Below are 23,916 nucleotides of genomic sequence, written 5' to 3' on the forward strand. Positions count from 1 at the left end.
CGGGCTAGTCGGCGAATGAAGGTATTGGGACAAACAGCGCTAAAAACTAGACGAACGGAAGGGTCTTTTTTTTTTTCGTTTGCCTTCATTGTCGCACGATTTTTTACAAGTAGCAGTTATGAGCACTTCCGTCTCATGAATCCTTTTTCAAGTATTCAGTAACAAGGTCGTGTAACTTTCGCAAGAGGTAATTTATCTCCGCCTACGGTATTACTGATTGGTGCTCCCCGCAATGAAGTTCAAATGGTGATTGATGTCAGCCTAGCCGCGCCTGAACGGTGATCTCATGGACTAGAAAATTCTTTGTGTCGCGTCGGTGCTGGGCGGATGCGGTATGCGAGGGCGAGGCACTCTGATTCGGGACTGTCAATCAGCGCGCTGCCACGGCGGAGGGCAGCCAGCGAGGAGTGGCAATCGAAAGGGAGCAGTTGCGACACGGCGCAAGGCTCAATACTCGACGGGCTACGTTGGGCGGACCCGTCTCGAGAACATCTCGTCTAGTGGCAGCGCCGGGTACTGGCCGTGGCATCTTGGCGCTGGGATTCTGTTGCCGGGGAACCATTACGAACTGGGCTAAGTGCCTCCGGCCTCCTTTTCCATCTTTTTTTTCGTCGTTGTTTCGAGCAACCTAGAAGCGTTGGCTGCTCGCACATATACGCGGTAAATTTGCGTGTACGTGTGTAGACGCACACACGCACCCATTCACCCACGCCCACACACCCATATATATATATATATATATATATATATATATATATATATATATATATATATATATATATATATATATATGTAAGTATATACAGAAAGATAGGTCAGGGAGGCATAGGGGTGTGGTTAGGCTCTTTTCTTTTTCACTACGGTTAATGAAGCAAACATTTTTTTTAAATATACAGAAGAAAGAAAGAAAGAAAAACACGCGCCCAGAGTGGGGACCGAACCCACGCCTTTCGATTACATGTCGAATGCCTTACCAATTCGGCTATCTGGGCGACTGTGTACTCCTTCACTCTCTGGGCTATTTATATTTACTAGAATTGTATCTGACGCTTGAGGGTGGTAGCCAGCGCCACTCTGACTACACGGGGAGAAGGGGACCTTCTTTTTCAACCCCTGGGGCGTGAATCGAACGTCTACAGCCTGTCATGAGCGGATAACTGGCGGGAAGCCCTCTTATGCTACCTAGGCATCAAGGCTGCCAGAACCGAGACCCTCGCTAGGCTTTCGCAGAATAATATAGTAAGGAAATGAGGGGCTCGTTGAGGAAATACAGAAAGATAGGTCAGCAGTCTACAACGCCAATGGAGGCATAGGGGTGTGGTTAGGCTCTTTTCTTTTTCACTACGGTTAATGAAGCAAACATTTTTTTTAATATACAGAAGAAAGAAAGAAAGAAAAACACGCGCCCAGAGTGGGGACCGAACCCACGCCTTTCGATTACATGTCGAATGCCTTACCAATTCGGCTATCTGGGCGACTGTGTACTCCTTCACTTTCTGGGCTATTTATATTTACTAGAATTGTATCTGACGCTTGAGGGTGGTAGCCAGCGCCACTCTGACTACACGGGGAGAAGGGGACCTTCTTTTTCAACCCCTGGGGCGTGACTCGAACGTCTACAGCCTGTCATGAGCGGATAACTGGCGGGAAGCCCTCTTATGCTACCTAGGCATCAAGGCTGCCAGAACCGAGACCCTCGCTAGGCTTTCGCAGAATAATATAGTAAGGAGATGAGGGGCTCGTTGAGGAAATACAGAAAGATAGGTCAGCAGTCTACAACGCCAATGGAGGCATAGGGGTGTGGTTAGGCTCTTTTCTTTTTCACTACGGTTAATGAAGCAAACATTTTTTTTAAATATACAGAAGAAAGAAAGAAAAACACGCGCCCAGAGTGGGGACCGAACCCACGCCTTTCGATTACATGTCGAATGCCTTACCAATTCGGCTATCTGGGCGACTGTGTACTCCTTCACTTTCTGGGCTATTTATATTTACTAGAATTGTATCTGTGTCGCGAAATTCATGTCCCTCCTTGACGGGTTTTTTTTTGCCGCTCGTCATTTCTTGCCGTTCGCCGAGAGGAGCCGTACCGCGAAGCGAAGGAATGTTCTCGCCGCCCTTGTCGCACCCGGGTCGGCTGGCCATGTGTTTCGGGGAGAGAGGTGGGCGAGAGTGCCGCGGCCTACTGAAGGCTGCACCCCGGGAATTCTCGGAAGACGCGCGGCCCGGTGGACGGTGTGCGTGGTGCAGCGCGGGGTTTCCGGGGAGAATGGGCTGAGAACTGGTGGTGGCCGTACGTACGGCCGGGACGCGGCGTCGGCCTTGAGGGCTGTGCTGGGGAGGCCGAGCGACGACGGCGGTGAACTTCGGGCCCCCGAAGATTCCTCAAGGAGGCGACAGTGCGCGGCCGGAGTTCACCCAAATTGCGTCGCTGATCAGCGGCGCCCCACCACAGACGGCCGACAGCCTCCGTCACCCCGGCGAGACCATCAGCCGGACCGCAGCTAAGATGTTCTCCCCTTCTCCACCTTTCCTCGGACTCTTCCTATTCATCCTCTGTGTCGTATTTCTCTAAGCGGACTGCACGGGCTTATCCGCCTCCTTCAGTGCACCACGCGGTATGTGTTTATAGCGGGCCTATTGTTAGTAGTTGGGGGAAGCCTCCAACCCCGCCTATTGTACACTCTACTGTCCCCTTCATTTACTGTCGTCTTCTCCTCGGGCTCGTAACGGCGTGTACCTTTTCTTTCATTGTGATTAATGTAATTCGTGTCGGTGTCTTGGCAGCTCTGACCCCAACGGGGTGTCAACTGCAGTGTGTATTAACTCGTCAACCCTCCTGTCTGTCTGTTTCGAATTTCCTGTGAATGTGAAGTAAATGCCCGTTGTTTTGAAACTGTTTTCCCGTGCCCCGCCTCGTGCCTCACGCCAGCGGCCAATCAGGCGTGGACCTATCGCCGGTTAGCAGGTCCGAACCACATTCTCGAATTCGCACGTAAGGGGGAGTTGTTTGTCGCTCCTCCCGTCCGAGACATCGGCCACTAAATTATTACATCGCTCAATTCTGTGACAATCTGACGCTTGAGGGTGGTAGCCGGCGCCACTCTGACTACACGGGGAGAAGGGGACCTTCTTTTTCAACCCCTGGGGCGTGACTCGAACGTCTACAGCCTGTCATGAGCGGATAACTGGCGGGAAGCCCTCTTATGCTACCTAGGCATCAAGGCTGCCAGAACCGAGACCCTCGCTAGGCTTTCGCAGAATAATATAGTAAGGAAATGAGGGGCTCGTTGAGGAAATACAGAAAGATAGGTCAGCAGTCTAAAACGCCAATGGAGGCATAGGGGTGTGGTTAGGCTCTTTTCTTTTTCACTACGGTTAATGAAGCAAACATTTTTTTAATATACAGAAGAAAGAAAGAAAGAAAAACACGCGCCCAGAGTGGGGACCGAACCCACGCCTTTCGATTACATGTCGAATGCCTTACCAATTCGGCTATCTGGGCGACTGTGTACTCCTTCACTTTCTGGGCTATTTATATTTACTAGAATTGTATCTGACGCTTGAGGGTGGTAGCCAGCGCCACTCTGACTACACGGGGAGAAGGGGACCTTCTTTTTCAACCCCTGGGGCGTGACTCGAACGTCTACAGCCTGTCATGAGCGGATAACTGGCGGGAAGCCCTCTTATGCTACCTAGGCATCAAGGCTGCCAGAACCGAGACCCTCGCTAGGCTTTCGCAGAATAATATAGTAAGGAAATGAGGGGCTCGTTGAGGAAATACAGAAAGATAGGTCAGCAGTCTACAACGCCAATGGAGGCATAGGGGTGTGGTTAGGCTATTTTCTTTTTCACTACGGTTAATGAAGCAAACATTTTTTTAAATACACAGAAGAAAGAAAGAAAGAAAAACACGCGCCCAGAGTGGGGACCGAACCCACGCCTTTCGATTACATGTCGAATGCCTTACCAATTCGGCTATCTGGGCGACTGTGTACTCCTTCACTTTCTGGGCTATTTATATTTACTAGAATTGTATCTGACGCTTGAGGGTGGTAGCCAGCGCCACTCTGACTACACGGGGAGAAGGGGACCTTCTTTTTCAACCCCTGGGGCGTGACTCGAACGTCTACATTCGACATGTAATCGAAAGGCGTGGGTTCGGTCCCCACTCTGGGCGCGTGTTTTTCTTTCTTTCTTTCTTCTGTATATTTAAAAAAAAATGTTTGCTTCATTAACCGTAGTGAAAAAGAAAAGAGCCTAACCACACCCCTATGCCTCCATTGGCGTTGTAGACTGCTGACCTATCTTTCTGTATTTCCTCAACGAGCCCCTCATTTCCTTACTATATTATTCTGCGAAAGCCTAGCGAGGGTCTCGATTCTGGCAGCCTTGATGCCTAGGTAGCATAAGAGGGCTTCCCGCCAGTTATCCGCTCATGACAGGCTGTAGACGTTCGAGTCACGCCCCAGGGGTTGAAAAAGAAGGTCCCCTTCTCCCCGTGTAGTCAGAGTGGCGCTGGCTGCCACCCTCAAGCGTCAGATACAATTCTAGTAAATATAAATAGCCCAGAAAGTGAAGGAGTACACAGCCGCCCAGATAGCCGAATTGGTAAGGCATTCGACATGTAATCGAAAGGCGTGGGTTCGGTCCCCACTCTGGGCGCGTGTTTTTCTTTCTTTCTTTCTTCTGTATATTTAAAAAAAAATGTTTGCTTCATTAACCGTAGTGAAAAAGAAAAGAGCCTAACCACACCCCTATGCCTCCATTGGCGTTGTAGACTGCTGACCTATCTTTCTGTATTTCCTCAACGAGCCCCTCATTTCCTTACTATATGTATATATATATATATGTATATATATATATATATATATATATATATATATATATATATATATATATCACCATCGACAGGTGGCGTCGAAGAAACTAACGACGTGGTCCGATGAAGCGTAGTAGAAACAAAAAGACTGGATATGGGTAAAAGACACAAGGGCAAGAAGATTCCATGAACATATCGGCAGGAATGTTTCAACGCTGCGCGCCCCGCTTCAACTGACTCGTTTATGGCTATAGGCACCAGTTCCGTTTTTGTTGATTTATTTTTAGCGTCGTGGGCTCGGCAAAAAAAAAAAACATGTAGTTCAGTGTTTACTGTATATCGACATTGGGCCTTTCGGGAACTCGGCATCGAGAAAAGCAGCCTCTTCGATTATTTAAACAAGTGCTCGAAATGGCTCACGCATCTACGTGCGTGTTGGAGTCATCGCGTTTCTACCAGTTGTTTCTTTTTTTTTTCAGTCAGAGTGGGTTCGCTAAGGTCGAGTGGTTACTCTTGCATTCTTTTCTATTTTTTTCTAGATCCTTTCTCAAGTCTTTTGGTTATTTACTATACTAGATGGCAAAAAAAAAGAAGTTATGTATAGGACCCGTCTCGGCGAATGTCCTCTTCATGGCTCAGCAAATATCAGGCCTCAGATTGCGCAAACACACTCTGCTAATTTGATCATAAGGCGCAGGGAAAAAATGCAGTCTTTTACGAACTACTCTTGCTCAACTCAGAGGTCCGAAGTCTGTCCCGTGGTTATTTCTTATTCTCTTCGTGGGTCGCCTGGATCCACTCAAGTGGTTACGTATAACAAGTCCTATCAAATAAAATATTTGTTCTCCTTTTGCGACAAGATCTGACGCAATGATCGCATCTGGGTGAAAAAAAATCAAGTTGGACAACCATCGCGCAATTTGTGAAATTTCGGTCAACCAGCATTGGAGGAATTTTGTACGTTGCTCTGGTTAGGTTTTCCATGCTGTTTGTGAATAGTGTAAGCGCTGGCAGAGCACACGTTTTGGCCTACATGCTAAATATTTTCCTTCGGTCTGCCCCACCCAAATGTTTTATATTATTTATTTATTTCTTTATTTATTTATTTATTTATTTATTTATCTATTTATTTACACGATAGTGTAGATTCAGCGAAGAGCCCACGAAGGAGGGACGTAATTAAAAACCATGTAATATGGACAACAGAAGTACAAGAACATGAAAAGCGCAAAGATTAAGGACATAACTCAAACAACCAACAAAGAAATTTAACATATTCACAATGCAGGTCAAGATACAATATGGTCAATTGAGTCTATGCTACTTACGAATGATGCTGGTAATGGATTTTATTATGTTACAGTCCGCGGGAAAAAGGAGAATTTGAAAATGTTAGTTCTAGCATTGAACGGCGTTAGTGAGTCGGCGTGCCGGTGTCGTGTTCTGCGAGCGGTGAGTGGTTGGATGTATTGTTCTGCACTCATTGAAAATTTATTATTCTTGAGAAGATAAAAAAATCTTAATCTTTGGATTTTCCGTCAGAATTCCAAGGTTGGGATGTTATGGTCTCTCATGAGTTGGGTTGGTGAATCGCTCGAACGGTATTTCGAGTAAATGAACCGAACAGCTTTACGCTGAATCATTTCAAGTGCATGGTTAGGTTAGTGCATGCTCCAGACCAACTAATCCTTCCGTATTATACGCCTATTTCGAAGAGTTCACATGACCTCGACAAATGATTTAACTCGAAAAACCTGCTCTCAGGGAGGCATTGCTAAACACCGTGCTTGCATTGCGTAACCCCACCGCGCCGACCGCGCTGTTCGAGTCTTTCGCGTTCCGGGTTTCGTCAGTTGTCTTCTTTGCTCGTATGATCCCAATAATTGGTTATCCGAGTGCATTGTGGTGGAGCGAAACCACGGAAAATCTTAAAAATGTATTTTTCTTCAAAAGAAACTGACTACTTGTGTGAACTTTCTTCAAAAAGTGACTTTAAAAACAGTAAAACCGACGCGGTAACTCAAATGACACATGGGGAAATTCGGGACCCGTCATTGTGTCTGCATCAAGGTCTGCAGAGGTACCGAAAGAATGCAAGGAAGGCAGGAAGGAAGGAACAGTACAGGAAAGGCAGGGAGGTTAACCACGATACTGTCCGGTTGGCTACTCTACTCAGGGGGGAGGGGATACGGGAAATTAAAGGGAAAGAAAGGACCGCGGTACATATTAAAGAAGAAGATGAGAGGAAGAAGATTAGGAAAACCACGGCAACTACAAAGGCAGTACAAAGGATGCGCACAAAACCAGACAGTGCCCAAAACTAAGCCGGTACACTGACAAAATTGGCCAACTAGGGGCATTGCACTGTAAAAATGTCCCTACAATCGTTCAGACAAATTCGCTTAGATGTTGGTGCAACCCAAACCGCGAAACTGCTCGGAGGAAGAAGAGGAGGTAGTGGCTGCAGTGGTGTCGCTACACCGTTTTCTTGGGGACGCCGAGCTCTTCAAGCTTTTTAGCCGACACGGTGGCAGCAGGCCTCAAGTAGCCGCGCCGTTCGGACTATAGAGTCATTGGAACAAAGCGTTAGCTCTCTCTTCCTCTCTAAGCCTGTAAGGACGTCAGATTCGCTCCAGAAGCGACGAAGTTTTTACATTTATTTTAGAAACACGGTTGCTAATTATCTGTGGGGTGGAATGATTTCAGCCGTTCGTGTAGACGAGTTGATAAGGCATCATGAATGAACGAGACGCAACTCAGCAACATTGTAGGGTCGCCATACCGGTCAGGTGGCGTATAATTCGCTCTACGATACGTGCATTATACTATGAGTTTCTGCTGTATGTATGACTTCACTCGCCCCGCGAAGGCCCGTGTACTCGAAGATTAAGAGCGGAGGCGACTTCTCAAAAGTATGACCTATCAACTACGCAGCTATTGCTGAGAAGCGGGCGAAACTTAGCATGACGTCATGTGCATGACGCTATCTGTCTAATAGTGTAAACTAACGGGTCGGGGTTAATAGACATCGTCATTAGCTCGATTGTGTAATGAAAAAACACATCCACTTGCCCGCCACCAATGCACTTTTCCAATCATCACACGTAACCAGACACAAAAAATTCTGCATGCTTTCATAGTTACCCGGCCATGGTTTCTATACACAAAATTATCGCCTAATGTACATGCACAATAGAAAGACGTCAGAAAAGCCCCCCCCCCCCCCCCCCCCAAAAAAAAAAAAAAAAAAACTCTTGGGTGGTTCACAAAGATTGACTTTACTCATTGTAAACCAAAACAAGGTTCGTTTTAAGCAGCGTCTTCTCCACCTGCAGCCATACTTTCTGCTGCCTGGCAGACATCCCGATCACGCAGATGCACGTTCGTCGATGTCTCCAAGTGACGAGGCCCCGCGTACGGTGTGTTGCGTAATCAGTGCTTCCGCACACGCGTCTATCTTTGGTTCTTGCGAAACGTGCCACCATGCAGGAGTAGCGGAGAGGTCGTCCCGTACACGTCCTGTAGCAAAGTGTGCGTCTGCGAGAGCCAGACGTGCGGACGTAAGCGTTGCTCGTGGTGACTGATGCGTACAAACGCTCACTCCGGGCTTGGCTGGCAGGCTGCCATACGGGCGGTAGACAGCGTCATGCTGGTGTTCCAACTGTGCGACGATTTGAAGGGGCGCCGTTTTCATCAACACCGAACATCGCTTGCGTGCGTGGATCGTCCGGTGCGATATGCGGTGAAACAGCGCGCACGACAGTGAATGCTAGCGGAGTGTATACGCTTCTCAAGGGACTCCCGTCAAGCCGCAGGTGTAATTAAGGCGGCTCGTATCCCCGGTGAAAAATGGACCACGTTCTAATGCACCTATCCATGCGTGGAACATTAAGCTCCCCGCCGTAATAAGGCACCGCAAAAAAAAAAAAAAAAAAAATGTATACACATACTTTCCGAACGCCGGGCTCTTCCAGCTGCTGCTGCATGCAAACGTTGGCTGCTGTTGCTGCTTCTGTGTAATCGATCCACTCCTCAATAGAGCAGGGCTTCAAATTTTTTGTACATTCGAGCTTGCTGGATTACTAACGTCAACGAAATGGCGTTTTGCGCGTCGACGCTTTAACGAACGCACCAAGGGAATTTTTAACGGGCCGATAGCACACACGCCACATTAACCAAGCTGCTGAACCTACTCCGAGCATAGATCTATATTTGTACACGGTTACGCGTAAGCTATAAACATGGCAAGAGCTACTGGAGTTTGAGGCTCGGGGGGGGGGGGGGGGGGGGGGGAGGGCAACTGCATTAATCCCCATAGCTTGCGCTTTACAAACGGCGTAGTAATAGGGAGCGGCTTCAGCTCTGGTACATGCGATTTGTTTTCTTTCAGAAATGTCGCATATCTACCAATAACTAATCTTACGTGGACATTAGTCAACAGGCAGAAAGAAGGGCGGTGAACTAAACGTGTCAGTCTCGTGGCAGGGACCAAGCAAGCAAACTTGAGGGGAAAATACAAAGGGGGCTGCAAATCACGTGCGCCGCTGAAATCAAGAATTCAATTGTCCAATAATCTCAGGAATTAGGCGACCCCCGGAAACCTTATGCTTTATCCGTTTATTTACCCACTTTCTTCCTTTAGCGTTCAAGGCGCACTGTTAATATATAGTAAATAACCTATTACGTCTACCATTCTAATAAATCGCGAGGACGGAACGCAAGAAAGAAAAAGATACAAGCCTTCTCTGCTTCGGTAAATGGCTGTTGAAGGCTTCTTTGCAAGAATTACACGCTTTCCGGCTCAGGTCAATTCGCTTGCAAGGACACCTACTCCTTCAGACGCATTGTTGTGTACTTCTTAGGGGTTGTAGTGCTTTTATCGACTGAAATCCGCTTAGTATAGCGATCGACCACGAGTGGGAGACTGACTGAAGTGATGGCAGACCGGCGGCGGAAACGAGAGGTCTATATATACCACTGAATCCAAGTGCTCCAACGACCAGGGGTCACGGCTCAAAAATAAACTTCGGAACAAAATACACTGTAGATGAGAGATAGCCGCGCGTTTCTGAGTTTATTATTGTCGTCTTTCGAAGCGTTATATGCTTATCTTAGTGGACAAATACGGCGTAATTTTGGTAGGCAAATTGCCCTAGAAGTCGTTTTGTAGACCTTCCCCGAACCTCATGATGACCCGAAAAGGTGACGTCATACTGACAGCTTTAATACTGCTATTTTGCTCATGATGACCAGGGCAAACTTGCCGCTATTACAATGGTTTTATAGGGGAAAATTCGATGCAGCTTGTTAAAAAGGTTTATAGGTACATTCCTGAAGGCGTGACTTGCAGACATTTTACAGGATCCGACAGGAGCCTGTGTACTTGGGAGTTTCGAGCGCCCGACAAATGCAAAACGCTCTTTCGACATAGCTGCAAACAAACCACAAGCAGAAAGGCGTGAGACTCAGTACGAATAATGAGCTGTTTCATCCATTAAACTTCATTTAATTTGCTTCATGGCCGAAATACAGTGGCCGAAATATCAGAAACAATTGTTGTTACCGTTTGTTGCGACCCCATTCGTCCATTAGAACGGAATGCATTCGATCTCAATGTATTTGCTTTCTTCAGATTTCGTTACTCTAAAATTCAGTACTGTATAGAAATATACCGCAGTCAGGACACTACACGCCACTGAAAACACTACTTGCACGCCAACGGCGACAACGCTATAGATCGACTCGCTCTCGTCGGTGCGGCGAGTGGTTTCCGGCGTGTTGCGTCTGTCCAGGCCTGGTCAAGCAAAGATCCACTTTACATCTGGTTAGTCGATTTAGTCCTGTACTCGCTCGAATAATCCATTATTCGCAAGTACTGGATCCCCGCAGCCATCTAGTCACCCACGCAGACCAAGTTAGGCAACGACAAGGGCCGTAGCATTTGTAGTGTCATGATAGTCGGGTGACATCGCAGGGGGATATTGATGCCTTCATGCGATGAGGCTACATAGCGTCTGTGATGCGTGTTGTGGTTGCAAGGCTAAGGAATAACTTATGGGCCATGAAATGTGCAAGGTGTGCCGAAATCTCGTACACGAGGGCTTTCTATATTTTCTTGTTGGGCCTCCATCTCACGGAAAGTTGTCGAAGTCGCTGTGAGTTGAAACCGCTACCTCGTTTTTAGTAAAGCAACGTCTTCGCTACGCACTTACCGTGGTGGGTAACAGCGTACTGTGAATGTGCCGCGGGGTGCAGCAAAACTCGGTGCGCTCATTAGTTTCGCATTTAAGCTCTTTTGAAAACTCACAAACGGGTTTCCATGTTGAATATTGCTGACTGACGCCCTCCTTACGGGAATGAGAACTTGAATACGCCCTATAATGCTACAAGGAATATTTCTCACTACTGTAAATAACAAAGGGATATTTTGTTTTTGTCTGGCGGGGGGGAGGGGCTCTGTAATGCTATGTCTTTCTCGCGCTGATTAATTATGGTGTAACAATGTCAAATGTCAAACCACAATCTTGAAGGAACAATGAAGCAGAAGAAAAGAAGATGAATCGAAGGTCCCTTGGTTGGTTCTGAAAAGTGTGTTAGCGTCGCAGTCCTTACAACCGCGTCTGCCTAGTGAATTTGAGGGTCAGCCCAGCGCTCCCGCCTTGCTCTCGATTTAGAAACCGGCAATACGGCTTTTGTCGGACGCCACTAGCGTGCTGAATCGGCGTGCTTTGCCAAGTGCGTTTTATGTTGATCCGCAGTCTCGGTGGTCACCTTTTCGCGTTGAGCGGCTGCATTGGCTGCCTGCCGCTCCTTCCGTTGTGAAGCCGCTTTGGCAATCCGTCACCGTCGAGCAGATTCCGTCGTCTTTTGCCGCCTACTCGGCCCCGCAGTTGCTCCATGCTCCATTCCACAGAAAACACGAACGTTGACGAACGGGGCTGAAACGCGCAAACACGGGCCCGGGCGACGCCGCCCCCACGCCGACTAACTTTACCCCGAGTCCGTCCCATTAGGCATGATGCGAATTACCGTGCGAATTCGCTGCTGCAGCGGCGCTCGTGCGGCAGAAAGATATATTTTCGTTGCGGCAAATTGCCAAATGCCAAGCGGCGTTCATATGGGAATTGCGGCCATTCCAAACATTCGGCAGTTTGCCGCAGCAACAAAACTAAATATTTTTGCCGTATGAGCGGCGCAGCAGCCGTGAATTCGCACGGAAATTTGCCCAATGTAGAACGGGCTTCATTAGTCCTCCAGGGGCACCGACGCAGCACCACCACAGCCAACGTCCCCACAGGCAGTGGATGCTTAAAATCGGAAGTGCTTGTTACATTCGCCATCAGCAGAATCACGAACTTTAAAGAGACCCTGCAACACGTTTTATTAACCAGCTTATAAATCTTAAATTCTTCCAGAACGTAGCCAAAAAACACGTCCAGTACTTAAAATAGGAGATCACCTCAGCCAAAAATTACTTTTCTATGCCCATCAGATAACACGGAAACCTGTTCAAAAGAGTTTCTCTCTTTCTCGAGTCTTGGCGTTCGTTCAGCGCTCGAGTTACGTCATTACAACAATTTAGCGGCTATTGGCCGCTTCCTTTCTGTTGCAGCAATAAAAGCATTCAATAGCCACTTTAGAAAAAAAAGCCACAAAGCAAAGCGTGAAACGGAAGGCGGAAAGGCTGCCGGACGAGCAAATCACGCAGTGCCGCTGCGTGGTGTTGATAACTATAGCTTTGACAATGCTTCCAGATGCGAAGGAAAGAGTGAAAGCGTTTTTCGGAAGTGTTGCAGGGTCCCTTTAAGAAGACCGTGTGAAACGTACTCAAGCGGTTTCAACCAGCTATTTCCCTGGCGAAGCATACCACAGTACGCTTATTTAAATCAGTTTAGTTCTTCTAGACACTGCACGGAGGAGGCAACACAGGACCATAGAAAATGATATACAATTCAAGCTGGTTATATTAAACCCTAGTGTTTGGAATGATGTCTAATAGCAAATGGTGCAACATTTCGCCGTTTTTAAATAAATGTGCTATTCGTATTGTGCTAATTGTAATTGCGCCATTAAAAAAAAGAACAAAAAAAAAAAACAGCACATACCGGAGAGTACTGCAACCTATAGATAATAACCTCTTTACTGAGAATGGCAAAAACACCTTCGTATTTTACAGTAAATACGCAATGCTTCGAAATTTATTAGATATATAGCCCACGTGTGTGTTTCAAGACAAGTTACCGTCAATGAACACAGCGAGTTATTTTACCGAAAGCACCCGCGTTACAGGGCGGCAAGAGAAAGTTGGACATTTTGACGTCTGCAAATAAACAGAATCCACATTTGGTACTATTTTATGGGCGTTTCGAATACAAATCATCTCACTGTTCTGAGCTTTAACTTTAAATAAATTTTCTTCGACCCAGTCACTCAGCTTATAAGCGTCTTTCTGAAGGTCTGCAATCGCAGTGTAGTAATTGGTGTTTCTAGACACAACCAAAGTATAGTCTGCGTGCTGAAGTACTTGAGAGCGCGTGACCACGTCAAGAATTTCATTGAAATAAATGTTAAATAAAAGTGGAGATAAAATAGAGCCCTGCGGGACAACATTCTGCGCTCATAAAGCTCTGGCCCTGGCTCAGGTCCAAGAATTACAATCTGACAACGTGTAGACATGTGGTCGCATAGGAGAGATAGAAATGGTTCCCGAAAATCGTAATTATGAAACTTATTATACAAGATTTCATGATTCATAGTATTGAAAGCCTTTTCTACAGAAAGGATTAGACCAAAGGCTACTGCACTTTTTTTCAAATGTACCCTGCAGTATACAAGTTTTCAAAAAGTGTTTGCGTACCCAAACGACCCCCCCAAAACCTAACTGATCCCTATTTAATAAATCGTGTTTCACTAAGAGCGAATTGATGACAGCATGTAGATATTTTTGTAATACATGTCCGCCAAGGGCGTTGGCAGGGGGTGCGTTTTGGCTCAGAACACACCTCGAAACTTATGCATACAGAAAAATCACATATATTGTTTGCATGTTCGGCGAAGTCTATGCCTTTCTTATTTTCCCCCGGTGGCGTATAACACCCTCGAAATAGATTCCTGGCTACGTCACCGATAACTACGATATGCAGGAAATTAAGGAAATGGGACGGTAATTATAGGTGTTATTTGTAGTTCCTCCTTTATTGAGCGGAACGATTCACGACAGTTTTAAAGCATGTGGTAGCACACCAGCGTCAAAAATGCCATTTAGCGTAAACAATGGTACATTTTTCTACACGGAAAGGTTCCCAGAGATACTCACAATGTAAATGTTATCTAATCCTGCACTTTTGTTACGTTAACTATCCTGTTTGAGTTTACCGTGCACGGACCGGTCGTCTATAATTATGGGGTCGTTGGGCAGTCTCTCGCTCAGGCAATTTATCCCGTCCCATCGCGGCGCGGCCACGCCGCAGACATCCTATTGGGGCACCTGGCGCAATTCGATGTCTCCTCGGTGTTTCCTTCGATTTCATCTCGCCACTGCCCATCACGCCGACAGTTCCGAGTGTTAGATCAATTTGCCAAGCCGCAAGCGAAGACAAAGAAATGCTCATATCGCCGGCACAAGCTGCCCGGAAGAGCAAATCGGTCGAGGATGCCACCTGGGACTCTTTCTCCTCTGGGTAAAGCTGAAGTGCGTTGGCCTGTGCTTTTTCTTGCTTTTCTGAGCCCTGAGTAGCGCCAATCTTCTTTCGTTCTGGGCCACGGCATTTCTCTTGTAATAATAATAAAAAAAAACGATATAGCATCACCAGCCACGTAATTCCCGTGGCCCTGCGCGCTACTGCAGGGTCGCTTACCGATTTCCGCGCGTATGACAAGTTACTGCTACCATCACAAGGTTTTTTTTGGCGGACAGTGGTACATCTGTGGCCGATAAAATACGGAATTAAAAATACGAAAGCAAATAAAATACGGAATTGGCCACTTCTTTTCATATCGCTACATGGCGGCAAGACAAAGATGAGACGAACGATAAGTGAAGCGATCTAGTTACACTGTGAAAAAGGCAGTCATTAGACAGATTGGCCCAGGCCATGCGCCACCCACAGTGATTGATTGATTGATTGATTGATTGATTGATTGATTGATTGATTGATTGATTGATTGATTGATTGATTGATTGATTGATTGATTGATTGATTGATTGATTGATTGATTGATTGTAGTGTTTAACGCGCCGACGCAACGCAGGCGATGATACGCGCCGTAGTGGACGGCTTCGGATTAATTTTGACTACCTGGGGATCTTTAACGCGCGCCGAAATCTCGTACACACAGGCGTTTTTGCTTTTCGCCTACATCAGAAAAACGGCCGCAGCCCCCTGGAATCGAACCCACGTCCTTGTGCTCAGCAGCGCCACGCCTTAGCCACTAAGCCACCGCGGCGGGTACGCCACCCACAATGAATATATCGTATTCACCTACAAAAGGCATAGCAAGTCGGGCAGCTGTTCTTATCCTCCAGGCTCTTTTATTCATGCAGCGTCCCCCCCCCCCCCCCTAACCAAAAAAAAAAAAAACACCTCCACTACGAAGTGACTATTGCCTCAAGTTGAAAAAGAAAAGATATTTCCCTCATTTACCAAGAGCGTATTGTTTCGCAAAACAAAATAGCTGTGCGTCGTTTATAGTCCACCATCGCAGTCTACACTGAAAAAGAAAAAAAAAACAAGACGTGAGGCAGACTCCAAGACCCAAAGTCCAATGGTAAGCAACGGCGCTTCTTCAAGACCAAGGCACGACAAACGAGGCGTAGTTTTTCGACTCCACGCAGGCCATTACCCGTCACAGACGTAGGACGTGCACGCCCGGCTGGCATTCCCGCACAAGGCATCCAGTCGGGCACGCCCACTGATTACTTCGTCGTCGGCGCAACGCGCATTTTTATTCACCGAAGCCGAGGCAACTGAAAATATTCACACGAACCACAGGAAATCCTCTACACTGCCTCATTACGGCCTACCTGGAGCTTCTTGATTCGTTGACTTTGCGCACTGTCACGTCTGGGGGCATCTCGAAACTCGCGAGTCTCATGCCGCCCGTCCTTGACGCGTGCGCACACGTATGCCATGGTTAAACAACCTGATCCTGTCGTTTTTGAGTAAATCCTTAGGAACGTACTACTGTGGCGCTTTCGACTTCTGCAATTGTTGCCCCATTTCAGGAGTGAGATATTTTTCCAGGGTAAGAGCGGCCGCACCCGGTTCATTATGGTGTTGTGGGGTAGTAATGTATGCCTTTCCTTCAAATTTAGGGCTAGTATACGTTTTGCGCCTTTCAGTTTTCCCAGATAGTATTTGGTGCTAAGAAGAAATGAAAGTGCAGAGAGCGTCGTTTTTTGTATACGCTTTATGTGTATACTGGAATGGGTGTTTCCAAAACTTTGTGGTTCGTAGTTACCATCTATTCGTTAGAAGCAAGAAATACACTGCAGCAAAGCGAACTTTACGGCTAAAGATAACTAAAAGATACGCCAACCATGTTCACTGATGGAAACCATGATGTCATCTCCGTCTCCCTGATTTTGCAACAGACCCGGACCTGTCAATCACACAGGTGAATAACGTTGCGCGAAAGGTAATGTCAATGCCACTGCAAGGACACCGCAAGGTTACTGGTTCGAGAGAATATGACCAAATTGTCCGGTGAGGCGAAACACAACGGCGATTGATGCCACGGGAGGCGATGACGTCACTTCAGGTGGCGTCATTACGGAACTTACCGAGCGCATAACGTGCTTGGCGCAGTTTGGTAGTATTTCCTCTCCCTGTTTCTGAACGGAGCGGCGCAGTAGGGTTTAGGAAATAGCGGCAGCGTAGTCGTATTTCGTTGGTTTCACCTATATGTGAAACGTTGCGAACAAACGTGCACCTTGTAATGGTGGACGAATATTGATTACGACCTCCAAATATTTCATGAGCGTAGACGCGGATCTGGTTGCGTGGCCTTGAATCGGCGATAAATTAGGAGAGAGCTAATGGGGCTGCCACCAGCCTAAAAAAACAACTTCACGTGGCCCGGTTTGCAAGGCACGTAGGCACGACAGAATATAAATTGACACGGTGCTTCTAAGTACTCGACGTGCAGGGCCGCAACTTTTTTCCTTTCGTAAAGCACGTCGAATTAGCACTTCGCTTGGTGAGTCGTTCGTACACCGGGCAGCTTAGAAGTTCGCTGTTCGCAGTCGCTCGTAGTGTCCAGTCGCCCCTACGTAACTGTGGACGAAATTGCACGCTCAAATCGAGATGCGATCATAGCCCACGCTGGACGGTATTATTCTCACTGCCTAGCCACATGCTTACGATGAATGCACGGCGAAATGCAACAGAATACAACAAGCATCGCAGGAGGCAGGGTACGTACTACAAAACGGTGTAAAGAACGCATAAGAGCAGCCTATTCTGTTCAACGCTATACTAATGTTCTTCACCATGGATGAATATATGAATATATAAATATATGAATAAACGAATGAATGAATGACTATATGAATGAAAGAATATATGAATGTCAACATTGGCCAATGCCGCTTGCCGCCTGTTGCACCGGGGGGCTGGGACTAGTCAATCTGTTTTACGGCTTTTATCCCGGCTCCCTTCGAGCGAACGTGTTTGTTGTTTTTTCGCGCCAGAATCAAATCAAATCAAATCAAATCAAACTCTCATAGGAACACGGGTAGCCACCGTGCATTTGCCTTCCTAGCATTCAGAACCAAACCCAGAGGGCGCGTGTTGAGAAGACAGCCTATCACTGATTTGGTCAAAAGAGACCCGAGACACGTAAGTACTTTTTTTTTTTTATTGAGGTGGGAAAACGAAAGCATGGAAGTCCAAATGCATGGAGCAGAGCATTCCTTCGGGTGGGTTTCCGCTGACACGGCAGAAAAATTGGTGATTGGCGAACCAGCCGTGGGCTTCGGAAGGCACCTGTCATCATATCTTGACTGTTTTCCTGAATGCCTATGTTGTACCTGTATTCAGTCATAACGTGGGGTTACCATATACTGTTGAGCCTTACGACGTGGTGAGTTACGTCACACTTATTGGACGCCGAGCGGCGTGTACCGGTTGTCGACGTTTTATTAATCGAAGGCCGCAACGCATTCAGGAGGTTCGCCTTCAGCCAGATATAATTACGAAGCCGTCATGGCATCGGGGATGCGGGTAGTGCTCGCATTCGAGAAAAGGCCCTGGGTTCAATTCCCATCCAGCTTTACTATTCCAGAACGTTCTATGCCGTTACTTTGCTTCTGATCGCTCTGCGCCATCGGAGATTTTAGGTGCAGTCTCGCTGCTGCCTCCGCCTGACGGCGGCTGTTCTGCTTTAAGGGGAATTGATTGCTGCCGTATGTCGTATTAAAAAACTGGCTCCAATCCACGCTGTGAAGGTGGTTGGAAAGCAAAGCTTTAAACTACACCCATAACAATAGCCCATGCGGCGCCACTTGAATTCACACACGTGGCTCTTCAAAGCGGGAAACCAGGGATTCTGCCAGCCGTTACTTGGAATTCACGGGGGCAGCGTCCCGAACGCAGCAGCAGCAGCGTCGGCCACGGCCGGGCTAGAGCGGCGGACGACGCCGCCGCTGCAGACCGGCCGTGCGTTGGAATAAAGAAAACAGAGGAAGCGTCTTTCGAAGGGTGAGACGGTATTTATACCGATTTAAACTAGTTACTTTAGTAAGTTTGAGAATTGCGAGAAAGCTGAGAGAACTATTATAATCGCTATTTATCAAATCCAGTTACCCCTTTCGCCTTTTGTAACACTTGTTAAAACACAACCGAATTGGCATTCACCAATTTACAAAACGGAGTCCCATTCGTGGCAAGCAGTGCGCAAAAGGTAGCGTTTCTTTAGCGGCCAGATGTCAGTATGTGGTCTCTACATTTTCTTTTCCCGCCCTGCAAACCAATTCTTAACGTATCTTTGCCGTACGACCACTTACTTCCGTCGGGTTCATCTTACCGAGGAGGTGCTGTCGAACAACTTATTGAAGCCGTGCGAAGGAAGCGCGCAATGAACGTGAAGCATGCCAGAACAGGCCAAAAACAGCCGTCGCTAAAGCAGATGACAAAGCCGTCCCTCCAACTCGCCCGCCAGTGCGAGCAGGCAGCTGCGCGAGGGGAATGCTGGGTAATAGCGCCCTATCGTCGCAGCCTCTACACTGTGCTCCGGGAGTGAAAACCACCCTCCCCCTCCCCTACCCACGTTCGGAGTTTCTTGTCCCGCACGCCAAGAAGGAATCGTTGGCTTGTAGAGGTAGGAAGCTTTGCTTTAAAGGGGCACTGACACAAACATTTTGCATCTTGTTTTTTTTTTTTTTTGTTGCGATAAGTAGCTAGTGACCTACTTATAACCTGTAGAAACCTCATTTGCTTCAGCGTGCGACGGTTGTTTAATTAGAGGCATTTTCAATGCGGCCAGTAGCAGTTTCGGTTTCAGCGAGTGCCGCGAAACGATGGATTTTGTGGATTTTGTGTGAACAAAGCTGACCACGTGACCGTCGGAGGGATATCACAGAGCAGAGCCGCCGTAGCACTGTCGAATCCGCATCGACGGCAGCTTCTGCGAATGCCCCCACGTACTGATCTCGTGAGGCGCTTAATTAAAAAGCGACCGTGGATGTGACGCAGGCGCTGCGAGTGCAAATGCTACCGCGGCTAAAGAACGACGTACGCGCGACGCTCGAGACGGTGGGTGGCAAGACGCGCGCTGGGAGCAGCCGGCCGGTCTGCCTACAGGTCCGCCTACAGATGTGTTCGGCTTAGCACTGCGGCGGATATTCGAGTGCCGCTCTCGTAAGCGGTGCAGATGACAATTTTTAATGCAACCCGCCATCGCATCATTAACTCCTTTCTCATGTAAGCCACCATGGTAGGGACATGGGGACAATTTCGTGCAGCGGTAACAAGCTATCACTCGAGCTACCTGCGCCGGCCTGGGCCACTTCGCGGCCGTGGCCGTGGCCTGCACAGCGACCGTGCGGCTAGCTAGTTGGGCTTTTCGTGCCTCCGGCGCGTTTTCGCATCCAATGGTAATAAACAGTAATAGAAACAGAGTGCCTGGAATCGCTGTAGAACTTTGGTCGCGGCCAGCTGCCCCATGAGCTGACGAAATCACGGCGCCTCCGCCGCCAACGATCGTGTCGTTCGTTCTCGAGAGCAGAAGCTCCGCCCTCCGGCCCTCCGATTGGAGCGGCGAGCCGGGCGAGCCGGCGAAAAACGCCGGCAGTGCGGAAGCGGCAAACACAAACTCGTGACGTGTTTAGATGTTGTTTATTTACGCAATATCCTCGGGATGTCGATTGCGCGGGGTCCTCTGCTGGCTGCTCGGTTGCGTTTCGCACACTTTAAAATTGATTTTAAATATGTTCTAGGCTGTATTCGCCACTGATATTTTGCAGATGATGTATATGTGTTCCCACCAATCTATCTCCGAAGTTATCTCGCCTTCAAAATTTTGTGTCAGTGCCCCTTTAATATCGAAGTGATAGGACAGAAGAGCCCCCCCCCCCCCTTTATTCCCTTTCCAATATACCGACCGGGGGACTCGTGGAATATTCCTTACCAAATGAACGTGCACAAACTCCGTTAACAACGCAGAAGACGAAGTACGTATAGATATGCACTTACCGCCGTGTTGGCAAAACAGTGGAAACTGTGAAAAGCAAAGAAGTTTGGACCTCGATTCGGCAAGCTCAATGAGCACATTACGCATCACGCAAACCAACTTGGGCTAGTGTAATAAGCACTGACCGCCACGAGAGTCCCCAAAACGACGACGCACACCACAATTCAAGCATTAATTATTGCACACGAGAATCATTCTTATCAGGAAACATAATCTTGAAGCCCTATGCAAAAGCATGTGAATAACAGGCGACACTGCACAAGAACGTTACCAGAGCAGAACAAACCGTAACACGCCAGCCGCAAACGAGCGCCCTAATCTAACAAGCAAGAATACATCAATTGAAGACACCGGAACGAGCCGCACCTGGCCATACAATAGTGTCAGCAAACTTGTCGAAAGCAATATATCAAGAAAACCATCTATGGGAGTGCAAGCAGTGTAAATCGGCAGCAGAGCACACGCAGGCAGTGGCTGACGTAGCCGACAACTCTGCAAGATTAGGCCCTGGCTGTGTAGTATATTCTCTGTCATCAAGCACAGCCATCTGGGTTGTCGCTTCCGTATGTTATCAAACATCCCGGCGTGGCATTATCCTGCTTAGAAATACGGCATGGTAACGTATGCATCGTTTGGCGTTTGTGCATACTTTTTGAACACGAAAGTTGTACAAATGAGTGCTATCAACCACAACAACGACAAGTATCATTCACAAGGAAACACGGCGAAAAGAGCATGGCAGAGGCGGCCGATCCAACCGGAAGTACAGGTATGACGTTTTTCAGCCGGTTTTCGCCCGCGCTTTTCGGTCTTCCGGCATCGCGCGGCGAGATGGGGGCGGGGCATCGGGCCACTTTTGTTTGTGCGCCGCTTCTATCGCATGTATTGCGAAAATATTTCGTACACGGGAACTATTCAACGTGTAATTGCTGCTAGTCAACTTTTCTTTTAATTATAAAACCGCTTCACCTTCCCTTTAAGAAGACGACCATAAGCGTCCTGAAATGACGGTGTCCACAAATTCAGTAGGAATAAATTTTTTGTCTGCTTGCCTGCCTGCCTGTCTACCTGTGCGCTTGTTTCCAAGGGACTCATCCTTGTGGCTATTTGAATGCCAAGGGAGCGCGTATAGAACGTGCGGCGGCGGGGTCAAAGGCGGCTCTCTCTATGACGCACATTCTCTATTGAGCTTTAGCCCACGCGATCGCCAGAAACGACGTTCGTTCATCTTCGCTTTCTGGCGTGCGCGTCGCGAAGCGAAATTTACAACAGTCGGCACGTATGAGCGCGCTGCGGGCTTTACAAACGCCATTAAATCACTCAAATGAACGGTAACGCCAGAAGCGAGCTTGCTAGACCGGGGGGGGGGGGGGGGGGGAGTATTTATGGCCCCTTTTTCTATCTGCGGTAGCCTTTTACTTTCTCTTTTCCTTGTATGTGCCCACCCACGTCCACACTCAGCTGTAGTTCCGTATTCTTCTGCATCCGAAAATAGATCGGGTGGCGCACGCGGTCCGGTCGTTTGTATACGCTCGCCAAAGCTTGGCGGCGGCCGCCGAGGTGGCCAACCGGTTACAGGCCAGTCCAGAATGGCGTGTATATAGACGCAACGCGCCTACGTGAGCAACAGGCTGGCTGCGCTGAGCGGCCAGCAGCCACGCTCCCTAATGAAAGCTATCTGTCTCCGGCCTGGCAGTCAGAAGCCACGCTGGCTGAAGTGGCAGGCGCGAGGCGATGGCGGGGAAGCCTGCCTGCCGGTCGTGCCGGCCGCCGACAGTGCGTGCTGTGGAGGCAAACACATCGCCAACGTTTTTTGCCACGCCGAAAAAAAAAAAAAACGAATAGAGAGGAGGTGAAAAAGAGAAACTAGAACATATCGCGCAAGCAAGACAATTTATGTATAAAAACTTCTTAATGTTCGCACACAACTTCTTTTTTTTTTGCCTCGTAGAGTGATAACCTACCTTCGTCGTTTGTCCGTGAAGTTTTCTTTTTTTTTTCTCTTGAATTTTCCGCCTTCTAAGTGCACTTACCGAAACAGTGTGATGATGGAGGATTATTGCTGAGGCTATGCAGCGCTGACCACGCCACCAGAAGGGGGCGGAGAGACGTTGACGTCGGAAAAGGGCAGCGCATGGCAACACAAAACGCGAACCAAAAATGACGTTTAGGTCAGCGTCAGTTTAGGACAACCAGCGCGGTGCAAACTGTAGGAGTTATAGCTCGAATTCAGAGAGGCACCCAACGGTGCCAAGAGGGAGGCTCGTAAGTCAAGCGCTGACAGAGGGGGTGAGCGGAAGCAATAGGAAAGCGCATGTTTGGGAAAGCGCCAGTGAGATTGCGCAGCACAAATCAGAATGAAATGGGGCCGTGACGAAGACCAAAGAAAATTCGTCAACGCAGAAACTGTGAGAAAATTGAGACAAGAGCAAAATCCACCAAACTTCTAAAGAATTTAGATTCCTGACCAGTCTCAATCAGCACCGTATTCGTACGCCGCCATGCGTTGGCGGGGTAGAAAAGGCTAGCTGCCGGTAAGCTGGCCCTTATAGCCAGACGTACGTGTCTCGAATCAAGTCGGCAGTCTTATTCCATGACCTTCCTCTCATGTGACTGCCGTCTGGGTGGGAAGATAAGAAAATGAAGATGGAGTATAATAACTATCAGAATACGTAACCCGGAGAGCGAGGGTCGCAAGCCCACTTGTTCAATGGGGATTATATTTTTATTTTATCATTGTTTTATTTGCGTTGTTTAACCATTTCCTTTCCATTTTATCTTTCGCCTAACTATATTCACCCCACCTGAAGTAGCAAGCCCCGCCGTTCGTGGGGCTAACCTGCTCAGCATAATGAGAACCCTCTCTCTCTCTTCTTCAGGGCGGTGATGATAGCGACTAAAGTTAACAATAACAAACACCTGCACAAAAATTGCACATAGTCGATACAGGGAAAGTAAAACATACGAAAATAAAGGTAACATAACCACAAAAACGTCTGTACCCGCAGAATTCTTACCGCCAGGACCGTAGTTCGCATTTTATAAAACCAATATAAACGAACATTTTTTTTATCTTCGCCGCATTACGGGGGAGCGTCCTTCTAGCTGGGAAGCATGGGTCAGACGCCACAAGGAGCTTGAAGAGCTTGTTTGGACTCCATTGCTAGCCCACATCAGAACCACATCTGCACTCCCTAACAGTCCGTTGGACACTGCACCTGAAATCTCTCTCTCTCTCTCTCTCTCTCTCTCTCTCTCTATATATATATATATATATATATATATATATATATATATATATATATATATATATATATATATATATATATATATATATATATATATATCAGGCTGTGGGGCGTACCGCAATGATGCCCTCTTATTGGAGACAGTAGGTTTTACGA

General features: G+C 47.7%; 1 protein-coding gene across 1 annotated transcript in view; it reads right to left on the minus strand.

The window, feature by feature from the left end:
- The window catches only part of LOC144169797 (phosrestin-2-like), a 239,963-nt gene that overhangs the window by 174,225 nt on the left and 41,822 nt on the right, over nucleotides 1-23,916 (minus strand). The gene's annotated exons all lie outside the window — the stretch shown is intronic.

The sequence above is a fragment of the Haemaphysalis longicornis genome, unplaced genomic scaffold, assembly GCF_048455015.1.
Source record: "Haemaphysalis longicornis isolate Haplotype H1 unplaced genomic scaffold, Haemaphysalis longicornis Haplotype H1 scaffold_2, whole genome shotgun sequence".
Taxonomy (NCBI): domain Eukaryota; kingdom Metazoa; phylum Arthropoda; class Arachnida; order Ixodida; family Ixodidae; genus Haemaphysalis; species Haemaphysalis longicornis.